General features: G+C 41.0%; 1 long non-coding RNA gene across 1 annotated transcript; it reads left to right on the top strand.

Annotated features, from left to right (window-relative positions):
• The first annotated feature begins 55 nt into the window (after positions 1 to 55).
• LOC308192381 lies at positions 56 to 6,128 on the top strand. The gene is made up of 3 exons (XR_013948765.1): positions 56 to 2,074; positions 3,353 to 3,390; positions 4,277 to 6,128. It is a non-coding gene; the product is annotated as an uncharacterized lncRNA (long non-coding RNA).
• The last annotated feature ends 4,919 nt before the right edge of the window (positions 6,129 to 11,047 follow it).

An 11,047-nucleotide genomic window follows, 5' to 3' on the forward strand; every position in this document is an offset into this window, starting at 1 on the left:
TATCTTCAGCTGCAGTCAGGTGTGCTCTCCTGGCTGTGGCCTTACCTGAGGAGGTTCCCATCCGCAGCCTGTTCCTTCTAGAAGTTATTATCAAACATGACAGCACTACTGCTAGTGGTACTGCTTCTAATGTAGTCGAGGCAAAGTGGGTTAAGTGCCTGATGCATTCAGGTGTTGGGTTTGCTTTTAGTTGTTGTTGTTGGTTGTTTTTGTTTTGTTTTGTTTTGTTTTGTTTTTTACCCAGGACATGGGTTTTTTGATGAACAAATGGTGTTTTTCTTTTACCCATTTTGACAGCTGCTACGACTGTACACTCAGAGAATTATTCACCCATTACACTATGAATGGTGATTTACTGCTGGCTGCAAACTCTCCAGGAGCTGGTTGATTTGATTTATCCCCCAAAGCCTCCCAATACCTAGCGTAAGGGGGAGCTGAGAGGCACTGCACCTTCATCCTGACTGCACAAAGTGCAGCACAGCTTCTTGTCCCAGGTACAAGTAGATGAGGTGATGCTAGTGTGATAGAGTCATGCCGAAAAGGTGCCACAAAATATACTGATAAATCGTGATCTAAGGAGATTGCACAACTCCCGTTAAATTCTTCCAATGTTGGCAGGCTAACCTGCGCTGTTTGGTTGGTTGTCAATGTCTGGGCCTGCCATTTGTGAAGCTGTACTGCAAGAGCAGAAGGAAGGCTTCTCATTGCCCTTTCACCCCGGGTAGGGGAGCAGCTAGTGGGCCAGCCACCACACGGGTGGCACAGCACCCAGAAGGCCATGGCTGCGCTTCTGGACAGCGGGGCCATCACGGAGCAGGCACGGAAGGAAGCTGGTAATCCCCTTATTTGTATAAACTCGACATTTCCTCTCCAGCAGCAGCACTCTGTGCCTCAGGGCTCAAAGTAGCAAGGATCCTTGGAGGGAGGGTTGTTCCCTACTTTCAATTTTTAATCATTAGCTTTCCTCCCCACATCAGTGACACGGGCGATGACAAGGATGCCCAACAAGATGGCTCCCCTTGGCCGCACACTCGAGGCCTGCTTCCCACCAGAGTGGAGCAGACCTTTTGTGCTCCTCACGGCCTGCCCCATACCTTCAGCCCACCTTCCAGAACCTTCTGCTTGCCTCCACAGCGGCCTTCATGTGGGGCTAACCACATGGTGGTCCCACACACTGCCCACCCAGGGCGCCTCAGGGAGCGGGGGCACCCGCCTGATGCCCAGGACAGTTTTCTTTTTGGGGAGCTTTTCTTTCACACAGCACAGCCTGCGTTTCCCCCTCAAGCCTGTGTTTCATCTGCGCTCAAACCCGTAATTCAATTACCATAAGCTTAAATTCATTGTTTAAAATGGTACTCGGGCTTAATGCTTTTTCAATACATCTTTGTTATTTGAAATCAATTCATAAAACTCTCTACATGTACTATTTAAATTAACTTTAATTCAAAGTCTTAGCAGAATCAATATTTAGCAGGTTTCGGCAAGCTGTCCAACTCTATTTACATAGGGAAAATATTGCTGCTGCTGCTGCTGTGTCTGAGGCAGGAGCGGCCGCCAGAGCCTCCGGGGGCCGTCAGGCCGGGGGTGCCGGCCCGAGGGGCTCAACACAACGCAGTCTGCAGGTGTTGTACGGCCCCGATCCAGCTCTTTAATCAAATTTCATCAGCTGAATAATGTTGGTGATTTCCTGGCAAGTCAGTTTTATTCTATTTTATTTCCTTCAGAAAAGGATCGAGTTGAGGGCAATGTTTGTTCAATGCAACTCAAAATGGGGAGGCGGGTATAAAAGCTTATGTATAGCTTTGAATTATTATTTTTTTCATTTCATGAGAATATGTTTATGTAAGAACTCTATTTATGACCAAAGCTTTTTTCATCAGTCTTTGGTAACCCAGCAGTTAACAAACTATATCAAAGTTAAGCTTGTTCAAGTTCAGCTTGTTCTAATTTAAAAAAAAAAAAGCTCATAATGACATAATGAAATAAATATGAGTAGTAGCCATTTGCCCATTCACTGAAAGAACCATCTTATCATACTTAATCTCTTAAAAGCTGCAGTCCTCACCTCCTCTTTGTAAGTATCTGATAATACATAACATTTTAAGACACTTTCACTGGCATGGTGAGGTATTATAGGCACACCCCTTCATTTTCATAGAATCAAAAGTTGATGGAAATATCTCCTGTTGTTCTGAAACTCTTTGGCTGACAAGGAAAAAGCAAGTGGTAACATTTATTATACAACACCTGAGATCAAACAGTGATTTTGCTATAGTAAATTATGAAGAACGCGAGCAGAACAATCACCTGAAGACAAACTTTCATTTTCTAATGAGATGTTAGGCAGTGGTATTTACTAAAATTAGTATTAGCATTATCAGCTGCAGACAAGTCAAAGTTAAAAATACATGATATTACTGTATCTTCAAATTTTTGAACATTTTTGGGAATTTCAGTACTCTTTTGAAAATAATCAAATTAATAGTGACTCATTCCCCCTTTAACCATATAGTAACAAATGAAGTGTTGTAATATTTTGACATTTCTATGGCTCAAGGCACTGTGTGGCTGCAGAGTAGGATACTTTTTTACTAGAAACACAATGTAGTTGCAGCAACGTACAACAAATAAAGTGATGGGAATTTGCTAAGTAAATAAATAAAACCTGCCTGAAATAGCAAAGGTCTCTGTAAAGACCTTTTTAAGGTCTTAATTTAAGTCCAGATGAAAAAGCATATACTGACTGCATTCTATCTGAACATCTTCCTCCACAACATAATTTGAGAGAGTACGAAATGGTATGGATCAGTCTTTACACCTCCCATGGAAGTTCTGCTTAGATGCACCCTTTCGACCACAGGGCTCTGTATGGACTGCCTTTCCTTATAATGCTCTTTGTGAGGCATTAAAAAGGTTTGCAGCACTCTGAGCTTCTCCCTAACTCTTCCCTTCTTTAGCCTGAAGGAAGGTTGACAAGAGTTTAAAGGACCGCAGGGCACAAGCTGGTCTGTGGCTATCCAACTGCTAATAACTCTGCCTGGGTTTGCCCTTACGATGTTCTTCCATTGTTAAAATAGATGTGTTAACTGAAACCATCCTTGCATGACACTCACCCTGGAAGTTGTGGGTTCTTTAGACTTTGAATCAAATAATGCATCCATCATGTTAAGAGAACCCTTCTGTATTTCATTAATTTGTCATGAAGTAAGAGAAGGCTGAATCAATCAAAGTTCTCAGAACAACAGTAAGTGGAAATAACAACACAGTTTTCAGTGCAGAGATTTCAGTAACTGAGATTTTTATAACTAGAAGGAAAGCCTATATGATTCTAACTTTATTTCTTATATTCCAGAGAGTATTCTCCAGTTTTGAAGCAAGCCTTGAATAAAGGTAGGAAGCTGTTTTGTTAAGACACGGTTTGCAAGGCTTTTTGTAATTTTGAAACACTGATAAATAAAAAATGTGTTGCTTCAGTACCGAATAGTAATAGGTAATGTGTCTATGATACTATTGCAACAGTGATATTTAATGTTATACAGCAAGATGGGAAGTTAATCAAAATAATAATGTGAGTTATTTTGTCCACTATGAATTCAAATGTATTAAACATGATCAAAACAAAACATTAAATTCAGCTGGTTTGTTCTGAATTTTTCCCCTAACAAAAATATACTATAAAGCAGAAAATTATTTCCATGATTCTACAAAACTTGTCAATTGTGGTGAAAGTTCAGTCCCTGATTGAGAAAACACAAACCTTAACCCAGAAAAAAAAAAAAAAATGTGTTGACTTGATCTCATTAAGGATAAGAGTAACAGAAGGAAGTAAAGAGAATGTGATGGAGAAGCTTACTAAAATCTCTGCTATCAGTACTCCCTAAGCAGTGATAAATGTTATTTCAAGCAAAGAAAAGGCAAGTGAACATTACGATAGTCTGGATGGAGCTAAGCACACTATTGCCAAGGCATCACCATTTTTCTAGGAGTTCCTTGTCAGCTGTATGAGCTGCAGAAGCCACGTTAGCATAGCAGCAGGTAACCAGCTGTACCTTTGCTTCACCTGGTTACAGCGCTGGGGAATTCAGAGCTTTACAGTTCCCTGCTGGCAGACGCACTCTGTCTCAGTGGCACATAAACTTGGGTCTGGCCTGCCGTAGATTTTAGTCTAGCTGACATGTAGCCATAAAGTTAATCAATAGCCTCTGATTCTGCTGAGTTTACACTGAAATATGCAACACGCTATTACAGAGCTTCTGATTTCCCACTGCCATTTCAGGTAGGCCATGGGAACTCACCTTCACAGCTGGCGTTTGCACAGAAATTGCTGTGTGCCCACCTCCGGCGCTGGGCTGGGAGCTGCGGGAAGGCAGCCGCCCACTGGCTTCTTCACCTGTGGGTGCCTGCAGGGCCCACTGGGCGTGGGAGGGGTGCATCCTGACACTGTTTTTTACACCTGTCGCATCTGGCAGGTAGGTTTTTTCTGAAAGGTTGGTTATCCTGTTCCAGTCAGAATGAAACTTGGCACCTTTGCGTCTGTTTTGCTGCGTTTATCATAAGGAAAAGCTACTGACTGATTTTCCTTAACGTGCTGACCAGCCCAAGCCTTTCACAGATGCTGATCCTATTCTAGAAAGCTCTTATAAGTGATGCCATTCATTCCCACCTTATAAGAGACAGTTACTTAGCAAAATGACAAAAAGACAGACTAATGTCCCATCTACGTTAGCGTGTGTTGTGGGAATATTTGCCATACCAGGCAAGTGAAGTAGTTAAAGTCACTTCTCCCACAGTCAGTCTGTGTTTTCAAAGAAACAGAAATGATTCGGAGATACAGAAAGGGGCCTGGAAGTAAGGAAGACCAAAAAAGTACCACTGTGATGGGTTGTTGCAGACTCAGGAGCCAACTCAGGACAGCATCAAGAACATACTGAAGTCATATACCTGTAAGATGAATTCAGGCATATTTTTGAAGTTCAGCATATGCTTAAAAAACTTAGAAAATTTGATTAACATGCAGAAACTTAAAAAAACATTTCCTGGCACTTTTGTGCCATCTTTCTGCCCACGGGTGACAGCTGTGGCCACCGGACGCCTTTAGATACCCTGGCTTTAGAAAGCATTTTCCTAATTTCTGAAGCTTTGAAATGATGTGACATAATGAAACAGCAAAGTTATGTCAATTTGGCTTTGTTGTGTTTCTTTTTGTTGTTGTTGTTGCTGCTGTTGCTTTGGTTTTTATTTTTTTTCACTTGCTGTTTCTGTTCTTTTAACAGACTTTAGAGTAACTATCTAAAGTGTAAAAATTAGCACTCTCAACGTGGATTTCTTACCTCTGGCTTCTTACTTGTAACTTATTTTCATTGAAATTGAAACAAACACAACCTTCATTTGATAAGATACTTACCACACAAAATACTACCAAAATGAAGGGAAAAAAAATTCTTTGAATCTCAACAGAGAGGTGAGAACTTGACATTCTTTTTCTCTTTAGTTTTAAAAAAAAATCTCTTTAAAAGGAGAAAAGAATGTCAAAGGAAACTAAAGTCCAACAGGCTTTTAATTTCTTTACAGCATAAAAATAAAGTTTTCAAACTCTCTTTGTTCTCAACTAAGTAATACATGGCATTTGTTTAAATAACTAAATGTATAAATAATAAACATTTTGTAAGTCTTATTCTGAAATAGCGTCATTGAAGGAAACTCTTTGAAGTGTGAATAGTCCCCCCCATGGCCTTCTCCCCCCAGATCTTCTCCAGATCTTGCAGAACACTTTGCTGATTCCCGAGAGACACTTTTGGTCTATTGAAGATTCTAGCTAAAGTAAATAAAGATGTTTAAATGTTTTAAGTGAGTTTTTGGGGTAGCACTAAATTAAAATTGTACATCTTTCGCTTTTCCAGAATTTCACTGCTCTGTTATTTAAGCTTCAAAGTTCAATTCACTGAAGAACTATTCATAATTTATAGCTCAGCTGAGTATCTCTTTCCCTTATTTAAGTTTAGTTCTCGGGCAAGAATAAGAGACAGATGTTTTGAGCCGAGTGCACATGGATGTATTCTTTGTGAAAACCACCCTGAGGGGACGTGTTCAAGGCTGACCATAAGGTTAGTGGGCTTCTCTTCTGAAAAGCTCACCTGGAGACATCTGAAGGGTGTTTGGCCCTTTTGGAAGCTCAACCACTTGAAAATATTTCCTATTTGTTATCTAACAAGCTTTATAAAAATAAAGCTTCCCTTCCTGGGGATCTAGTCCCAGTATTTATCCACAGACCGAGTCACTTCGTAGGTGTTACTGGGTTACCCAATAAGCACACTTCACATCATGACAGAGAAGAGTCGGTCTGTGGACTAAAAGTAAATTCTTGCATCTTTTTTTTCCCCCTGAATTTCCTGAATCTATCAGCAGTATGACAACATGGGAATGGGGCACGGCGGAGGAAGGAGGTTATGAGATGCGAACTCCTGTTGTTCAGGAGCTAGGTTCCAATCATAAAGTTCTCGATTCTTGCTAGTAGGGCAGATGCCTGCGTAAAGCCCCATTTGAGTTAATGGGATTCTGCATCGGTCGATGAACCTGCATTTGTACATCAATATCATGAGATCAGAGTCTGACATTTCTCCTTGGAAAAAGATACTCTGGGCTATTAAACACCCTCAGCTACCCAGGCCCAATGACCTGTGCTTTCTAGTACTCGTGCAAGTACCAGCAAGCTGAGCTTTATTATATGCTGGATTAGAAATAATTAAAAAGAGCAAGAAAATGATTTTTATTTAAAAGTGTCAATTTAGGAAGGCTTTTAAAAATAGTGTTTATAGGAAAGAGCAAATGCATAGCATGTTAACGTTACTGATTAATTTAAAACATTGAGTACAATAATCCATTATTTTAATTAGTTTTCCAAATTGCTGGCAAATATAACAGAGAGATGCTATCTGTGGAGAGGTAAATGCTTCCTTGTAATTGTTTTGGATTTTGCTCTAACCTTTAATGAATTTATTCTTGCAATGACAAGAACATCATTTTTATTCCCGCACGTACGTTAGGGAAGTTCACATAAAAGAACGAGACACCTGGGAACTCGGCAGAGTTGTTCTTTGACAAATGACCTCATTGACTGTGTTGACAAACACTGACTGTACTGACGGATGACCGAACCGCAGATGTTGGTGTTGCGGACAGCTCTGATTTAAGCCATCGCTACCCACCGACTGCCTGTTGCTGCCCCGTTCCTGTGCTGTGCCGTCGCCGCTGCCCTGCTGGGGAGCTGCTTGCGCGAGCTCTCCCTCATCTGCTTCGAATAAAACGAGACAGGAAAAGTCACACCTTTTTTTTATTTCAACATATTTCAACTGTTTACACTAGCCTGGCTGATTTTGCCTGGATCAGGTGATCCGAGCCCTCATGCAAATTACTGCAGCAGCAGAATGGTAGCAATTCTTCCCGACTGGGAAGTTGACATGCCTTAGTGATGCCTCATGCCTTCCCGTGGCTAGGTTTTGTGTGTGTGTCCGAGCTTACTGTGTAACCTGCAGGCATACTTCTTCGGGAGGGTAGGCAGGATTTTCCTGCAGAGGACACAAGGGTCCAGGTAACTTAGAGGAGAAAGAGGCCTGGGTGAGAGAAGTTTGTGCGTCACCTGGGGAGGGAGAATGATGAATCGTGAAGGGGGCGCTGGGTCAGTGGAGGTGGGAAAGTGTGCGCTGGCATCTTGATCTGAGAACAGAGGACATTATCTTCCACATACCACCACATCTTGTGCATTTGTGGGGTACAGTAGGGAACTGGTGCTTCCTCTGGTGATCGGTACTTTGATCCACTGAGCAGACTCACCCAATGCATAGGGTAACAGAAGAGGAGAGAGAGACTGTGGTACTGTGCAAGCACCTGCTCTCCCGCAGCAGCGCACCTCTTCCTGCCCTGTTCTGTGACTGGGGTCACCGGGTGCATCACCCTTACAGACCACAGCGCCTTCTCGTGTGCGTTGGAAGATGTGAGAAAGGAAGCAGGGTATGTGAAAGTGAGTGCCAGAGGGAAGTCAGCCCCTGAGATTGCCTTGTCATAAAAATGCGGGCTTCATTGTGAACATGTTTGTAAGCAAGGAGTACTTTGCTCTGAAAATAAATGCTGAAATTGTCTTGTGTTATGCAAAATGATGATAGTGTAGTGTGCGTTGGTCTTAATGCAATCCATTGAAATCTGTGCTAAGTTTCCCAGTGGCTGCTCAGTGATAAAGCAAATGATGCAGGGAAGTCTTTTGATATTCATTTGTGCATTCACACAAGCACCAAATGAAAGCCAGCTATTCCAAGGATTTTCTCTGTTTAAATACAGTATTGTAATTTTAGGGTTTGGGTTTTGGTTTTCTTTTTTCTTTTTTAGACATCTTCTCAAAAATCACAAATTTTCATTGGTAAATAGTTTTGTCGTGTTAAGAAAATGTTGGTTTGGTTATAGATGTTACCCTGTGGGTTTCACAGAGATGGGGTTCAGGAGGGGGAGAGAGAGAGAAAAAGAGAGAATTGCTGCCTGGGGGAAGGGAAGAGTAAATTTAAGATACCAGAGAGGGGACATAGTTAATATGGCTGGGGAGAAATGGATAGGAGAATAGTGTGCATGCTGGCCCTGTTGGTTTTGCCCTGTATTAAATCTTTGGAGTGCTGTCTTTTTCCTGTGCTGTTTAGTGCAAGGTCAATGATTATTAAAGCTCTGTGTTTGATCTTCCTGCTCGGTCCCCCCATTCTCCTCTCAGCTGCTGCTCTCTGAACTCTGTTCTGCTCCAGCCTTCTGCTTACCCTGTTTATCCAGCTCGTGTTTTCATGCCTATAGGTGATTTCTGCCCCTCACAGATGGCATGCAGACAGTAAAATTTGTCTTTCCCATTCTTGCTTACTCATGTCTTTGTTCAGGCCTTCTGACAATGCTTTAGAACAAATAGTAATAGTATAGAACATTACAAATCTTGAAAACAAAGCATGTCAGAAATTAAATCAATGCAAATTGTCTTTCTGTGGGAATAACTCTTCTCACCCCAAAGCCATTTTCAGCCTTTCTTTGTATTTATTGATTTCTTCCTTCCACCATTACTTTGTCCTGTCATAATGTCCTGTTACTCTTCTACGGTGTTTTTGGCCTAATTTAGGACAATATTCTGAGAGTCTGAATGCAGGTAACTGCATCTATACATGGATGTACCACAGTTCACATATGGTACCAGAGAGCATAGCTTATTCCTGAGACTACTCACTGTGGTGTGTTACAGAGTGTAGTGCATGAAAATAAATCTTCCTTTACTTCTTGCAAACTGTGTCAGTATTAGGGGGTTGTAATAAAGCAATTATTTCAGTGCAGTGTTAATTTCTCTCATGTTGCAGGTTCTGTAGGACAGAGGGGCAAGGATCAATGTCTTAATACTGTATAGTAAAATACAATGTGCAGCTTGGGTGGGTTTAAATAATAAATGACAATCCTTCCCTGGCTTTCTCCCAGACTAACTATAACTGGTCTGTATCTATAGTCATGTGTATCTTCTTATGTGTATCATCCTTATGGTGACAAAAGTACTCATCTTCTTGGTTCACTAACCTTAATAATATGCAAGGAGACATTTGGAAACATAAGTGCGTTTCTAAGCATACATAGCATATCATTACTCTGAAACTGATTTCACAGAGCATTCATAATGTGTGGTATCACAAATGCTCCACAGAGACAGAGTGTTAGAAAAGAAAGAAGGTTTTGCGTTGACATCAATTTGAGGAGAAATGGGAGTCACAGGAATGGAAAAGCAATAAGAAAACAAGAGGATGAGCTTAGAGACTGCAGATAGATAAGCCTTATGAAAGGTTGGATGGAGAATATAGTGTTTTCTCTCATGTGAAGGAATAATCTGAAAGCAGCCTTTAGACCTTCAGAGATATCAAATGCACAGGCAGTAGTCAATAGGAAATGGGAATTTGCTGGTTTGCATTACAAAAATTCACTGCTTTCTGTTTAAAGAAGGTGCAGAAAAGCTCTGATCGCAAACCACTGTCCCAAGGCAAGAGGAACAAGCAAGGGAGGGACATGTCACTTCCAAACAGTCCCTGATTCAGTACTCCCTGAATGTGAAGAAATGAAACACTGTCTGAAGAATGTGTGGCTCCTGTTGTTTCATTTGCACACTGCTCAGGTCTCAAACCTATTAACACAGCTCCAGGAAATCTTGAATTTCAAATGTCTGACTGCATTGAGCTTTGCACTTGACTAATCAAGTCAAACATTGTCTGCTAATCAGATTTACAGGTGTGAACCTGTCAGCATGTGGGGATAGGCCACGTAAACACGCAGAGAGATTCAGATAGCTGCCCAGCAGTATCTGAAATTACAACCTGACCAAGAGAGCTGAGTACTGGATTCCTAATTTTCAAGCACACTGATATAGAGATCGAGAGAATTACCCACATTTTCTTCCACATCCTGTGCTTCGGATAACTGGTACTTTAAAGAACCCATTCCTTGAAATAAATGAATAAATATATAAATATATCTTCTGGTAGCTCATATTCTTGGATAATCTGTACTTCCAAATAATATGTTCAAAATCAGAGGCAAAAACAAGGAACTATTGGCAAAGGAAGAAAAGGTTACTGGGGATTAAAAATGGAAAAGCTATTAAAGAAGTGTCCCTCTGGGATAAACTTCCCCTTGTAGTGTTTACACACAGACATATTACCTACACAGATACTAACCGGTGTTTGGGGGTTTTACAGATAACCTGGGAGTTACATGTGTGACAGTATGATAAACTGATTTCCATCTAGATATTTCCATTCTTCACTTTCTAACTGCATCTCACAAAAACAAGTGTTTTTCTGCAAACAGAACTCATTTTGGTTATGTGCTTTGGATGCTTAATCAGAGTCTGGCCTAGCAATGATACAATCATACAAAAATATATTATAAAACTTTTTGAAAGCAAATAAAGGCATATTTAGTTTAAGGTACTTACAGAGGGACCCATAAATGGTGTAAAGTGAAGTACACCAATTCAGAGTCCATTTATAGTTGC

The sequence above is a fragment of the Anser brachyrhynchus genome, assembly GCF_964034855.1.
Source record: "Anser brachyrhynchus genome assembly, chromosome: 3".
Taxonomy (NCBI): domain Eukaryota; kingdom Metazoa; phylum Chordata; class Aves; order Anseriformes; family Anatidae; genus Anser; species Anser brachyrhynchus.